Genomic DNA, 13,026 nt, shown 5'->3' on the forward strand with positions numbered 1-13,026 from the left:
CGACCTCAACATCTCCCTCCTCTCTCTCCACCAACCAGTGCCACCTCTTTCGTTGGCAAAGTCTCATCTAGCTTCTAATCTCTCTTTTTCGCTAATTTCTTTAGTCCACTAGGACAGACCTACTTCTCTCCCTTTGTCTCTTTATCTTAACCGTCTCTACCTTTCGTATGATTTTCATCTTTACCCACTACCACAATTGTAGACCAATCATACCCTTAACCATCTATCGCATTTGCATTCGCAAGCCATCACCACCATCATCTATTGCCAAGCCACCTCCATCAACCACTCAACCTCCACTCCATCATCATCTCCATATTATACCTAAGAATCTATGCTACAACCCACAGAATCCGTACAACCAACTTAAGACCTCCATCCCATAGATTCGTTTTTCTTCAACCTTTGGTAACTATTTAGACAATATTTCAAGATCTACCTAGCCAAACTTCACGATCTTAGATTTGTTAGAAAGCTCTATTTTAGAGTAATAACATCAAAATTTCAAAAGGACCCAATGATTAGATAAGTTGGAATATCACACTCTAGTTATGTCCTCAAATCTATTTAGAATCATTACAAAACAAATCGAATCAATTCGTAACAAGTGGTATCAGAGTATGTCGTCCTTAGACCAGATGTTGATTATAAGAGAGGCCACATCAAAACATCATGAAGGCACTTTTGAGATGACTAAAGAGATCGTTTTTCATAGACGGGAACTACTTCTCACCTTGAGGACAATGTGAATGGAAGCATGGTAGAATGATGTGATTCGAAGCAGATTGGATCACCTCGAAAGACATTGGACTCAATGAATTGAGTCTAGTTATCTTATTCATTATGCTTATATGGTTTAGTTAAAGTCTTGGTAGGTTAAAATTTTATTTAATTTGTTAAATTAAGCTATGTGCAATTTTAAAAAAATATTTATAAGATATCTATCTAGTATTAGAATATCTTGAAACCACCTCGATAAGATTAGCAACCTCATAATCTACAATGTTCATATTTAATGTTATTATAGATTCATACTCATAATCTACAACCTCATAATCTTTACCCGCTACCACAGTTGTAGGCCAATATAGCCTTCAACCATATATTGCATATGCATTCGTAAGCATCCACCACCATCATTTATTATCGAGCCACCTCCATAAACTAATTGACCTCCATTCTATCATTGCCTCCATCCTATACGTAGGAATCCGTGCCACCATCCATAGGCTCCCTACAATCAACTTAAGACCTTCATCCCGTAGATCCATTCTTCTTCAACCTTTGGTAACTATTTAGATGATATTTGAAGATCTACTTGGCCAAACTTCACAATCTTAGATTTGTTGGAAATTTATATTCTAGAGCAACAACATATCATAATTTTAGAGGGATCCAACGATTAGATCAGCCAGAATATAACACTCAAGTTACGTCCTCAAATCTGTCTAGAACCATTACAAATCAAATCAAGCCGGTTTGTAATAGAGAGAGGGAGAGGAGAAGGGTGAGGATAGGGAGCACCGATGATTTTTCGGTGGAGGATCAAGTGGTCAAAGGTGATGGTAGTAGCGGAGAGAGCGAGGGAGAGAAATAGAGAGAAATAGAGAGAGAGGGAGAGAATAGAAAGGGAGAAGAAAAGAGAGAAGGAGAGAGATGCCTCACCAGCATGGCGGAGATGGAGACGGCAGTCCGAGGCGACCGGCGATGACATACCAAAAGGGAGAGAGAGTTTGAGAGTGAAGTAGGGAAGAATGAGAGATGGAGGAAGCGAAAGATATGTAGAGAGAGGAGGTGGGACCTCAGGGCCCGTTCGAATGCCCGACGATGAGTTTTACTTGAACGTTGATTACTTTATGTGTTTTCTTGCATTAAGACTCTATTAATTATTTTAGGACATGGGTTAGCCTATAAATAGGTGTTGAGAAAACACCTTTAGATTAGGCTTTGATTAATTGAGAATTATTGGTCTTATCTTCATCTCTCTCGCTCTTCTTTTCTCTCATTCAACTATCTCCAAGTTTTGACCAATCTAACTTTGATCTAGAGATGTCATTGCTTCCTTCCTCATCTACTGATTAGCCCCCCCCCCCTCGGTTATCACTTATTGAACTATACTTTTTATCTAAACCACAACCACCAGCATATTTCTCTCATTCTTCTCATCAATTTAGACTACCCACATACCCAATGTTGCCACCAAAATTATTTTCAATGTCTTGCCTTACCCTAATTAAATATACATTCTCTAACTGAGGTTTAGATCGATTGAACTACAATATATTCTTAACCAACATGTAGTAAGTGGTATCAGAGCCAGACAACCCTTGGACCACCTCGGAGCTCCATCAGTTAGTGAACACAAGATCAATAAAAAATACTAAAGAAACGTGTTTGGAGGGTGATACGACTGCCATGAATCAAGATCCAACCGTGAAAGATCGGAGGATACCTCGATAACTCCAACGATGGAAAACACGATGAAACAGTTGCTACTCATAACATAAAAGAATGTGGAAACGGCACAAAGACATGTGGATGCTCTAAAATTAATCATAGCCCGACTATCCAATTTGGCTACCTCGCAACCAAGGCCTTCAATGCCAATTTTGACAATTCCTGCCCCACCATCGGCCCCTCAAGGCTCTCAAATACCTTCAAACCAATATATAGAACCCTTGCTGCCCCATCCGGGTATGATAGAGTAGCAAACATTGGCTTCCAAGAATCAGTCAATAGTGGGCACAAGAACCAAGTCAAATTTAAGAATTTAGATGAAGATAGCTATTGGCAAGAGGAGCTAGACCTTGAACCATGTCGAGTTGAGGCAGAAAGGAGAAGAAACCATCATAGAATGGGGCCACGACCATCCCATGTTAGAATTGGACGAGGATACAATCCGAATGGCAACCATGGGATTTAAGGGCAGATAGTGTGGCTAGATTTTTCAAAATTTAGCGACGGAGATCCAGTTGATTGTCTATGTCATGTAGAGCAATTCTTTGCCTTTCAGAGGACACTAGAGGATCAAAAATTCTTGCTCACAAGTTTTCATTTTGAAAGATCAGCCCTACATTGGTATTGAGCTGTGGTCGCGCACCAAAAGTTGTATCAGTGGGAAATCTTTAGTTCTGACCTCACTAAATGGTTTGGGGCAACCGAATATGAAGATTTTGGTGCTCTTCTCACTAAGATGGTTCAATGAACCATTGTGCTTGCATATCAAGAAGAGTTCAATAATTAGTACTCGTTGCTTTCCACCATGATCTGATTATTTATTGTTAAAGAGCATTTTTATTTCAGGATTGTAGAGCGCAATCCAAGTAGATGTTCAAACACTTCAACCATGAACCTTGAAAGAGGCCTATAAAGATGCTATGCTCATGGAAAAGAAGCATAGAGGACTCAGAAACTAGATACGGACTACTTAACCCAATTAAGGCATGAGGTACCCAGTGCGATCAAACTTGATGATGGAAAATTTTTTAGCCAGACCAAGGGCTACTGTTGCAGACTTTGGACCTCAGCAAATATGAGGGGACGTGCTAAACCTTCTGTTTGTACTGTGACACTGGCCTAGGTGGAAGAGAGACAAGCGAAAGGTGCATGTATACTCGAGAATCATTGCACCAAAGACGCTTTAAGTAGATAGCTTGGTCGAGAAGCATTATATACACATCCTCATCAATTAGGGGCGTACGTATAATTTCTTAGACAAGTGATTAGAGAAAATAGGATTAGAGGAGGAGCCAACCATTGGGTTTGAGGTGGTGATCGATAACAGCAACAAGCTCTAGGTGGATAGCTTGTGCCATTGGGTGGAGATACAAGTCTGAGGCCACAATTTGATCGTGGACTTGTAATTTCTCACCCTTTGAGATGCTGATGTTGTCCTAGGTACCTAATGGCTCTAAAGCCTAGGATCGATGATTTTTTATTTCAGCCTTATGTTAATGACGATTTGACGAAACAAAAAAGTGGTGCACCTCAATGGTGTTAAACCTCGGCAAACCTAACTTTGCACCCAATGATGGGATACTAAGAGCTAGGGGATAGACCTACTTACTGGAAGTAGCTCCAACTAAACCTATGACTCCTCATAACGAATGTAAAACATTGAAATTGATCAAGTTATTGATTGAATTTTATGGTTTATTTAATGAACCTAAAGGGTTACCACTAAGAAGAAGTTCGGATCACTTGTAGAGATTATACCGGGGGTCCAGCCAACCAACGTGAAATCTTATAGGTGTGCATGTTCAAAAGGAAGAAATTATAAAGTTGGTAGTGGAGATGTTGGATAAGACATCATCCGACCAAGTTAGAGTGCCTAATCATTATCAATATTACTAGTGTGCCTACTCATTGTCAATATTACTAGTGAAAAAAAAAGACAGAGCTTAACTATTTTGCATAAATTATCGAGCCTTTTAAATACCATTACCATCAAGGACTAGTATCCAATAGTAGTAATAGAGAAGCTACTGGGTGTGTTAAATAAAGCATCTCACTTCAGTAAATTAGATCTATGAGCCAATTATCACCATATTTGGATTGATCCAATCAATGTGCATAAAACAAACTTTTGAACCCATGATGACCGCTATGAATTCTTGGTCGTGCCCTTTGGATTTATAAATGTTGTAGGGGCCTTTCAAGGGTTAATGAATAAAGTTTTCATACCTCTTTTGTGACGAGACATATTGGTTTTCTTTTCGACATTTTAGTGTATAGTAGAAATTTCGAGAGGAGTAGTTGCGACATCTATGAGAGGTATTGAAAATTTTGGAGGCTAATTCATTGAAGGCAAAGATGTCCAAATGCCTTGTGGGTGGAACAAAAAGTGGAGTACCTTAGTGATATAATCTCAGCAAAAGGAGTAGGGGTCAATCTGAAAAAAGTTGCATATATGATTGAATGCCAACAACCAAAGACCTACGCAAGCTTTGAGGATTCCTAGGACTGACAGGCTATTATATGAGGTTCATGGATAGATATGGGAAGATCATAGCACCCTTTACAACTCTCATAAAGATGGATGTATTCAAGTGGATTGACAAAGTCACGGCAACCTTTGAAGCATTAAAATCAGCACTAACAACAACCCCCATTTTGTCTTTACTCGATTTCACCAAAAGCTTTATTATTGAATGTGATGCTTCAAGAATAGGAAGAGGTGCTATTCTCATGAAAGAGGTCAGACCTACCAGCTGAGCCCACGCACGCCAGCCACCCTATCTCATTCCTCCCCTCAACTAACGTGACCAACACCATCCCTTCACCCACCTATCTTCTTTCCCAAAACACTCACCTCCCACAACCATAATCTTCACTCCATTAACCTCCTTACCACCTCCACCTCCATTGCCGAACCGTAGCAAACCCAACCACCTCACCCGAAACCATCATTGCCTTACATTCACCAAGCCGACGAACCCTCACCTACCTCGACCATAGCAGACAATGTATCCATATGCTGGCACAACAGCAATGGATAACCAAATTGCTTAGATATAATAATGAGCTATAATATAAGAAGGGATCAGAGAATCAAGCGGTGGACACTTTATCGCGTCAACAGAATGAAATTAAACTTGCGGATCTCTTCCACTCCATCTTTTCCCTTCTAGATGACATAAGGAGAACATGTATGATTGACCCATATGTGAGAGGTTTATTGCAGAAAATTACAGTTGATTCAAAGAGCCACCTGAATTGGAAAACTGAGACAGGCTTTTGCTCAACCATGAGTGCATTCAGGTGCCCGAGGACACGCCATTGTAGACCAAATTATTAGAGCACTTCCATCACACACTAGAGGTAGGTCACGAGGCTATCTTGAGGACCTACAATAGGCTCTCTCAAAGTTGTACTTAGCCTAGATTGAAGAAAGACATTAAAACACACGTGAGAGCATGTTAAGCGTGCCAACGAGCAAAGATGAAAACGATGAAGCCAGTTGGACTTCTACAACCTTTATCCATTTTAGACCGTGTGTGGGAGGACATATCCATAGACTTTATTGAGGGTTTACCACTGGTTCAATGGTATCAGTGATATTCGTTGTGGTAGTTGTCTATATACTCATTTTTCAACCTTGGTGCATCTTTTTTTGGCAAAGACGATGGCTCAAAATTTTGTGCAAAACATGGCCAAACTCTATAGCATGCCATGCTAGATTGTTTTAGATCATGACCGAGTTTTTATTAGTAACTTTGGGATTGAATATTTCAGTTGCAAGTGATCCGTTCAGATTTAAGCTCGACATATCATCCACAAATCAACGGGCAAATAGAGATCGTGAACCGGGGGATTGAATAATACCTTCGATGCTTTGTTGGAGATCATCCTAGGCAGTAGTTGGAGTACATACCATGGGTGGAGTGGTCTTACAACACTTCAATTCCTCAAATGAGTTATGCATTACATCTGAACCATATCTCAGTTTGGTGTTCTTTTTTATTCCTCAAATGAGATCTACGTTACATCTGAACTATATCTCAATTTGGTTGGAATGAAACAAATGTAACCTCAACACTAACTATAACCATTTGTATTTCAATTTCAACTGCGGGAGTAATTTATCTTGACTTTAGTTTTAGAAGTTATGGCTACTGTAGTAGTTCTCCTACTTTGTTTTTAGTTTAGTTCTAATAAGATGAGTAGCTTATATTTTAACTTGAGCATATGCTCCTCTAGAGAACTTAAAATCAGTTCGAGGATGAGGAAAATGAGAAACTACCATGTAAAATGGATATATGTTGAGGCAAGAAAGAAAAACCTAAATCTATGCTAATTGCATGTTTACACTTGAAGAAAGAAAGCCTGATCTATGATGTTTCACTTCCTTTATTAAGTCCTACATGGTAGCAACACCCTTTGTTTTAAATATTTGAATTATAATTTGTGATATTAATAAAGAAGATGTTTTGGCTAAGTGTATGTTACATAGTGATAGATCAAAAAATATTATGAGACAATTAAACATGGCATGTGATTGTTGATAAAGCTAAAGGATGATTCTTTTTCTCATCTATTGGTAATTATTATCGCATGTTGCTGATGCTCTTTATAGACGTCACAACCTAGATGCTCGACATGAGCCATTGGAGAGGTAACTATATGCTCCATTATTAGGGTGCTGAAAGACCTATGTAGCATTGTATGTGCATCAAAATAAAATGCACTCTTAAACACCCTCTTGCGCCCAATCTTTGGCTATGGTCCTCTACCCATAAAGTAACATCTGACTTAAAGTGTCAGCCGAACTAATGGGTCCTAAACCACTCTTCTATATAAGCCTAGCCATCTCTCTTTGAATTTTCTTTTTTAGCTGCTCCCTTCTCCTCCATCTCTTTCCTATCTCTCCTTTGTTTTGTGTTGCCGAAGAGCTTGATGAAGCCCATGGATCAAAGCACCAGTGAACCATATCAAACCTGATACGATCTCCCCTTAGGCTAAGGTTCGATCTCTTCCAATTCTTTGATTTGAACTAGATCTAGCACGAAACTTTATAATAAGATCCCGAAATATTCCACCATCGGATTGACATGTGTAGCCCCAGAAAAGAGCTTTCCAACAAAGCAAATTTCAAGTGAATCGGATGTGGGAATCTCGAGATATAATCTAATTAGTGAACAAACGTCAGGGTGGTCTGATCAGGATCCATGGATGGAGGCACGAGATCCTAAGTGATGGTGGTTGGAGGCAAACCGGCGTTTGTGGGGTGGCACCGGTGAAAAGTGGTGATGGAAAGGTTATGGTTGATGGAAGGGTTAGGGCAAGTGTTGGATAGATTAGAAGAATGGGGAGGAGAGGGCTGCCCCTAAGGGTCTAGGATGATTGGCCGGTCGAGGGAGATTAGAAGCGGCATCGCCGGAGATTGATAGAGCGAGAGTGAAGAAGACGAAGGAGGCAAGGCAAAACTCAATTCTTCAATAATAATCTCTGGTTGCCATCCACATCCCTTTTAGAGGCTAACCAAACAACTCAAAATTAACCTTAAACAATACAATTTCACCGACCGCGTTTGAATGCGCCCAACTGCGTTCGAACGCACCAAGTTCGCTCTTCTCTGGATTTGCGAACGCGATGCAGGCGTTTGAACACGTGATCGAACGCGCCTGTTTCCCACTTCTTTGGATTTGCGAACGCGATGTAGGCGTTCACAGCGCGTTCGAACGCATAATGCACACTCTCACAACCACGTTCACAACCGCGTTCGAACGCACTCCACCCGCGTTCGAATGCGACTTACAGAAAACTTATTTTATTGGAAATTAAACATTAAAACAAGAAATAAAGACACTCCTAAAGTGTATTCATGCTCGAGACGACATCGGTGAAGTCTGAATCGTATCAAAACCATTAATCTGATCCACAGATATGTTAATGTGCGAGAAGGATCTTGTTAGGATTTGACTTGTGGTTCCATTTCTTGTTTAAATTTCTAGTTTTCTTTGGAAAATAAAATTTCTGGCAGTGCGTTCAAATGCCAAGAAAGATCGTTCGAACGCTTGAGTGCATTCATAAATACAGAGACCGCTCAAACAATGTTCAAATGCCTAAGTGCATTCACAAATACAAAGACCTCTCAAACTGCGTTCGAACGCACAACAAGGATGCTTTTATTAGGACGATGTTATTAGGTTGTTTTTGCTAGGTTAGCCACCAATACATAATATGGATGGTAGCTTCATTAGAGATTATGAATGAAATTATCAAGTTATTTTTTCTTCTTCTCTCTAGACTAAAAACTTCTCCCTCCTCTCTCAAGCCCTAGCCATACACTCTTGACGCCAGTTACCCCTAGCCTCCCTCGTCTATCGGACCCTTTTCCATTCTTGGAACACCGACTCACTTCTCCCTCCTCTTTTTTCACCCTATAGCCTTCGTGCAATCCCTATCATAATCCACATCCACTCCATCTCCGCCATTACCATCACCTACCATCACTAACCCTTCCACCGAGACTCCATCGTATTTTACCCCTAGCAGTGATCCGAATATGTGAAAGGCATAAATATCAAAAATGTAGGTTTGGAATTATGGATTGAATCTAACTAGTTTCGTAATTTTTTTAGAATGGTACAATATCTGGCGAATATTCTCCTTAGATTGTGCAAACTATCTTCTTGCACCCAAGCTTGATCCGGGCTAAGTTCGATTCATAACGGATCTCCAGATATAGGAAGAGCCCAATAGTTGAGGAAAGCTAGTTATATTCCAGATACATTTTAGAGTCAAAAAGGAGAATGCAAATATTGAGGAGTAGCTGATTTATTTCTCTATCGGAGTTTATTTATTCTATTTTTCTAGGTAGACTTAGCCCTTGCAAGGAATTCTATATTTTGATTACTGCATGGCATGGCTAGCCTCGTGCCATATAGCAGCGGGCAAGTTGAGGGCATCGCAGCCACCGCTAAGCCTCCTCCCCTCTCCTCCACTGACTCTCTCTCTCTCTCTCTTCTCTCTTCTCTCTTCTCTCTCTTCACTCTCTCTCTTTATCATATTCTTCTCCCAGTCAACCTCTTTCTCTATCCTTAGACTGCCAACTTGCTACCGCCGCCACCTACACCAACGCCGATGAGCCTCTTCCCTCCTCTCTCTCTCTCTCTCTCTCTTTCTCTCTCTCTCTCTCTTTTCCTCTTTCTTTCTTGGGTTCATCAAAACCGAGCCGCGAGCGAGAGGCTGGCCACTAGTTTGCTAGCAATGACCGAGCCCCTCCTCGCCAGCCCGGCTCTCCTCCTTCCCCTCTCTCTCTCTCTCTCTCTCTCTCTTCTCTTCTCTTCTTCTTCTTCTTCTTCATTCTTCTTCCTTTCTTCTTCTTCTTTTTCTTCCTCAGCTTCTTCTCCTTCTCTTTCTGCAACAGTGCTAGGCTCGACCCAACACTGGTGGCAGTATTCTCTTTTTATTTTGTTTTATTTTTTTTATGTTATTTATTTAGGTATTTCTTTCTTAATTAATGTAAATAGATTATTTAGATATTGATTATTTTAATAATGATATATATTCATCAATATGATTATAATTAATCATATTTAGTATAATTAATGATTAATTAGGTTATAAACTACTACACATAGATATAGGAAATACTTATATCTATTTATTTATATTTCTATTAGATTAATAGATAGATTTGTAAATTATAATTATTAGATTTACATTCTAATATCCTTATGATATACATTTTAAGTAATTCTAATAATTTATTATATATTATTATTTTGTAACAAATAAAATACTAGGCTTATTTATTTATTTATTATTTTATAAGGTAAAGACTACATAGTCCCTAATTACTCAAGATAGAGTGAGAACCACAACTTAATTATAATTAGATTTTTTATCTATATTTATATTTATATTTATAAACCTAACTAGTTATAAAGATAAGTAGAAATTTTAAATCATCATATTTTACATGAACAAATTTTTAATTAGATAAACGACTAATTACATGTCACATAAATATTTTCAGATCTCGAACCCCTTATTTGAGATCCCGTGGACCTTGCTAGTGATGAATGATAGTTGATTAACATGTGTGAGAGATACATGGTTTGTGTCTTCTGATCTGAAGTGAGTAGTCTTATTCCCTAGATGCATTTCTCAAATTAGGATTTATTATATAATTATATATATGCATGTTTTAGCCTCTAGAATAATTATATGATTTAATCTAAAGATGATTTCAGTCGAGCATATTTTATCATGCATTTGATTAGGTTGATGTAAAATATAAGTACATTAATGATATATAGAGATGATTGAAGATGACTATACTGTTATGACTTTATGTTGAGATGATCTATAGCATGAGTATGCATATGATACATATACTCTTGGTGATTTCATCGCATCATATACTTTTTTGACGTCTCTTCCACCTAAATTTCTAATATGCATGACTCATTATAATACTGGATAAAATGCATATGATTTGTCATTTAAAAGAAAAGCATGAAATCTGATTGATAGGATAGTTGACAGAAAGTGTGAGGATACCCGAGTGAGTGCGAGGGTTAGGACGCATTTGATAGATGATTGATCGCTCATCATAGTCGCGATCCTGTGACCTTATGTCTGAGGTCGTTAGTCTATGTGTGTAGCAAACATTTAGACACATGCCATTCGCTAGGGTATATATGGTGAGTTATCCTCACGTATTTCTATCAACTATAAGGGTGGTCGGTTTGGATAGATGTTGATACTCTTAGAGGATAGCAGGGTATGATTATGATTGAAATACCATTTATGATGGTAGGGTATGCTCTGAGCCTTCGGATATGTTGATAAGATCGGGTACCGGGTGTTGACTGTGCACAATGGTCTAGTATGATAATATTATACCGAGATGTTGGTGATGTTGAGAAATGCATATGATTTCATTATCCTAATATACCTAGTTATCGAGTGGTTAATATGCATAATATGTAGTTGCATTTGATATCATAGCATGGTTATGGTCGGCATACATTATATATGTCATATTTGAGAGAGAGTTATGATGATGGTATGATATAGAGATTTGTTTATACATTATCAAAAATTATATATTTTTATCAGTTATGACATAATATCTATACGTTATTTATATATTGTTGATGATACATTCATATATTCATTCATAACATAATGCTCATATATGATTCATATTATTCAATACATGATTTACTTTTTGTTTCGTATCACTAATTCGGGGTAAGGTGTTTTCATTGAGTCTTTTGCTCATAACCATCTTTATTTCTTTTCTAACCCCCTCAGATATGTAGTACGTGATAGCGACTTGAGATATCCTAAGAAGATATTTTAGAATGATGATGTGAGCTATCAGTGCGAGACGGTATAAATAATAATTTGTATAGAAATTAAGTTGTATCGTTGTTTGTTATATCTGTATTTTATTATATCAAACGATGATTTATATAATACTTGTCGAATTATAGTGTACTCGTGTATCAGTGATTATAAGTTGTATCTTGATAGTTTGTCGTGACCTGTGTGAGCCTTGTCAGGTTATGTAGTGGTCTATCCTGAGAAGATATTCATATGTTAATATGTTTATTTGATTAATAGTATGATTTATCTCTAAGATGAATTATGTGAGCATAAATATGTTAGTATGTTTTATTTGATGATGCCATATTATATGAGCATAGGAATGTATTTATGTGTGACGGGTTTTGCCCGTCCTGTCGTGCGTACCATGTGGGCGCGTGAGCATGCACGTGCCAATGTCGGACGGAGACATTATAATGCTTGTTGGGATCTACACCACCTAAGAGCAGTATCCACGGAGGAAGCACAAAGCCTTTGCTGAGAGGGAGAATACCTTCTTCAAAGAGACATCTGCACTCGAGTCAATGAATGACGAAAAGGCCTTTACCAAAGTCCTCACACAGATCTACCATATGACCAGCAATAAGGCTCTTTATGTTGGTGATGACCCTGCAGCTTCGCATACGGGTCAAACGATCAATGTAAAGGATGATGTATCAGCAGTTAAAAAAAGTTGAGATCAATGTAAAGGATGATGTATCAGCAGTTAAAAATGTTGGATGTTGCTCAGCTTAGCTCTATCGGGCTCTGATATTTGTCGCAATTATCATGTGTTACTATGACAATACGACAAGCTACCTGCAATTTTCATATATATATTTTTAACCTGGAAATTTCATGTGAAGATGCTGTGATTCTTTTGGAGAAGCATCTTTTCCCGAGGAAGTGAGTTTTTCAAGGGCATGCGGCAAGGAAATCTTAGGAGCATAGATTTTTCAAACTTGGCAATGGCTTTATCTTCTATAATTCTTGGTTGATGTTGAATTAATGTGATGTTTTTGGAGAAGCTCTTTTCCTGCGGAAGTGAGTTTTCCAAGGGCATGCATCAAGGAACTCTTAGGAGCATAGATCTTCAAACTTGGCTATGTCTCCATCTTTTACTATCATTTGTTGATGTTGAAATTTCTATTTTCTTGCTTGTTTCCAGATATGGTTTTTGTTATTGGTTGCATTGAGATTTTA

Source organism: Typha angustifolia, chromosome 8, assembly GCF_048772165.1.
Source record: "Typha angustifolia cultivar Huaian chromosome 8, ASM4877216v1, whole genome shotgun sequence".
Taxonomy (NCBI): domain Eukaryota; kingdom Viridiplantae; phylum Streptophyta; class Magnoliopsida; order Poales; family Typhaceae; genus Typha; species Typha angustifolia.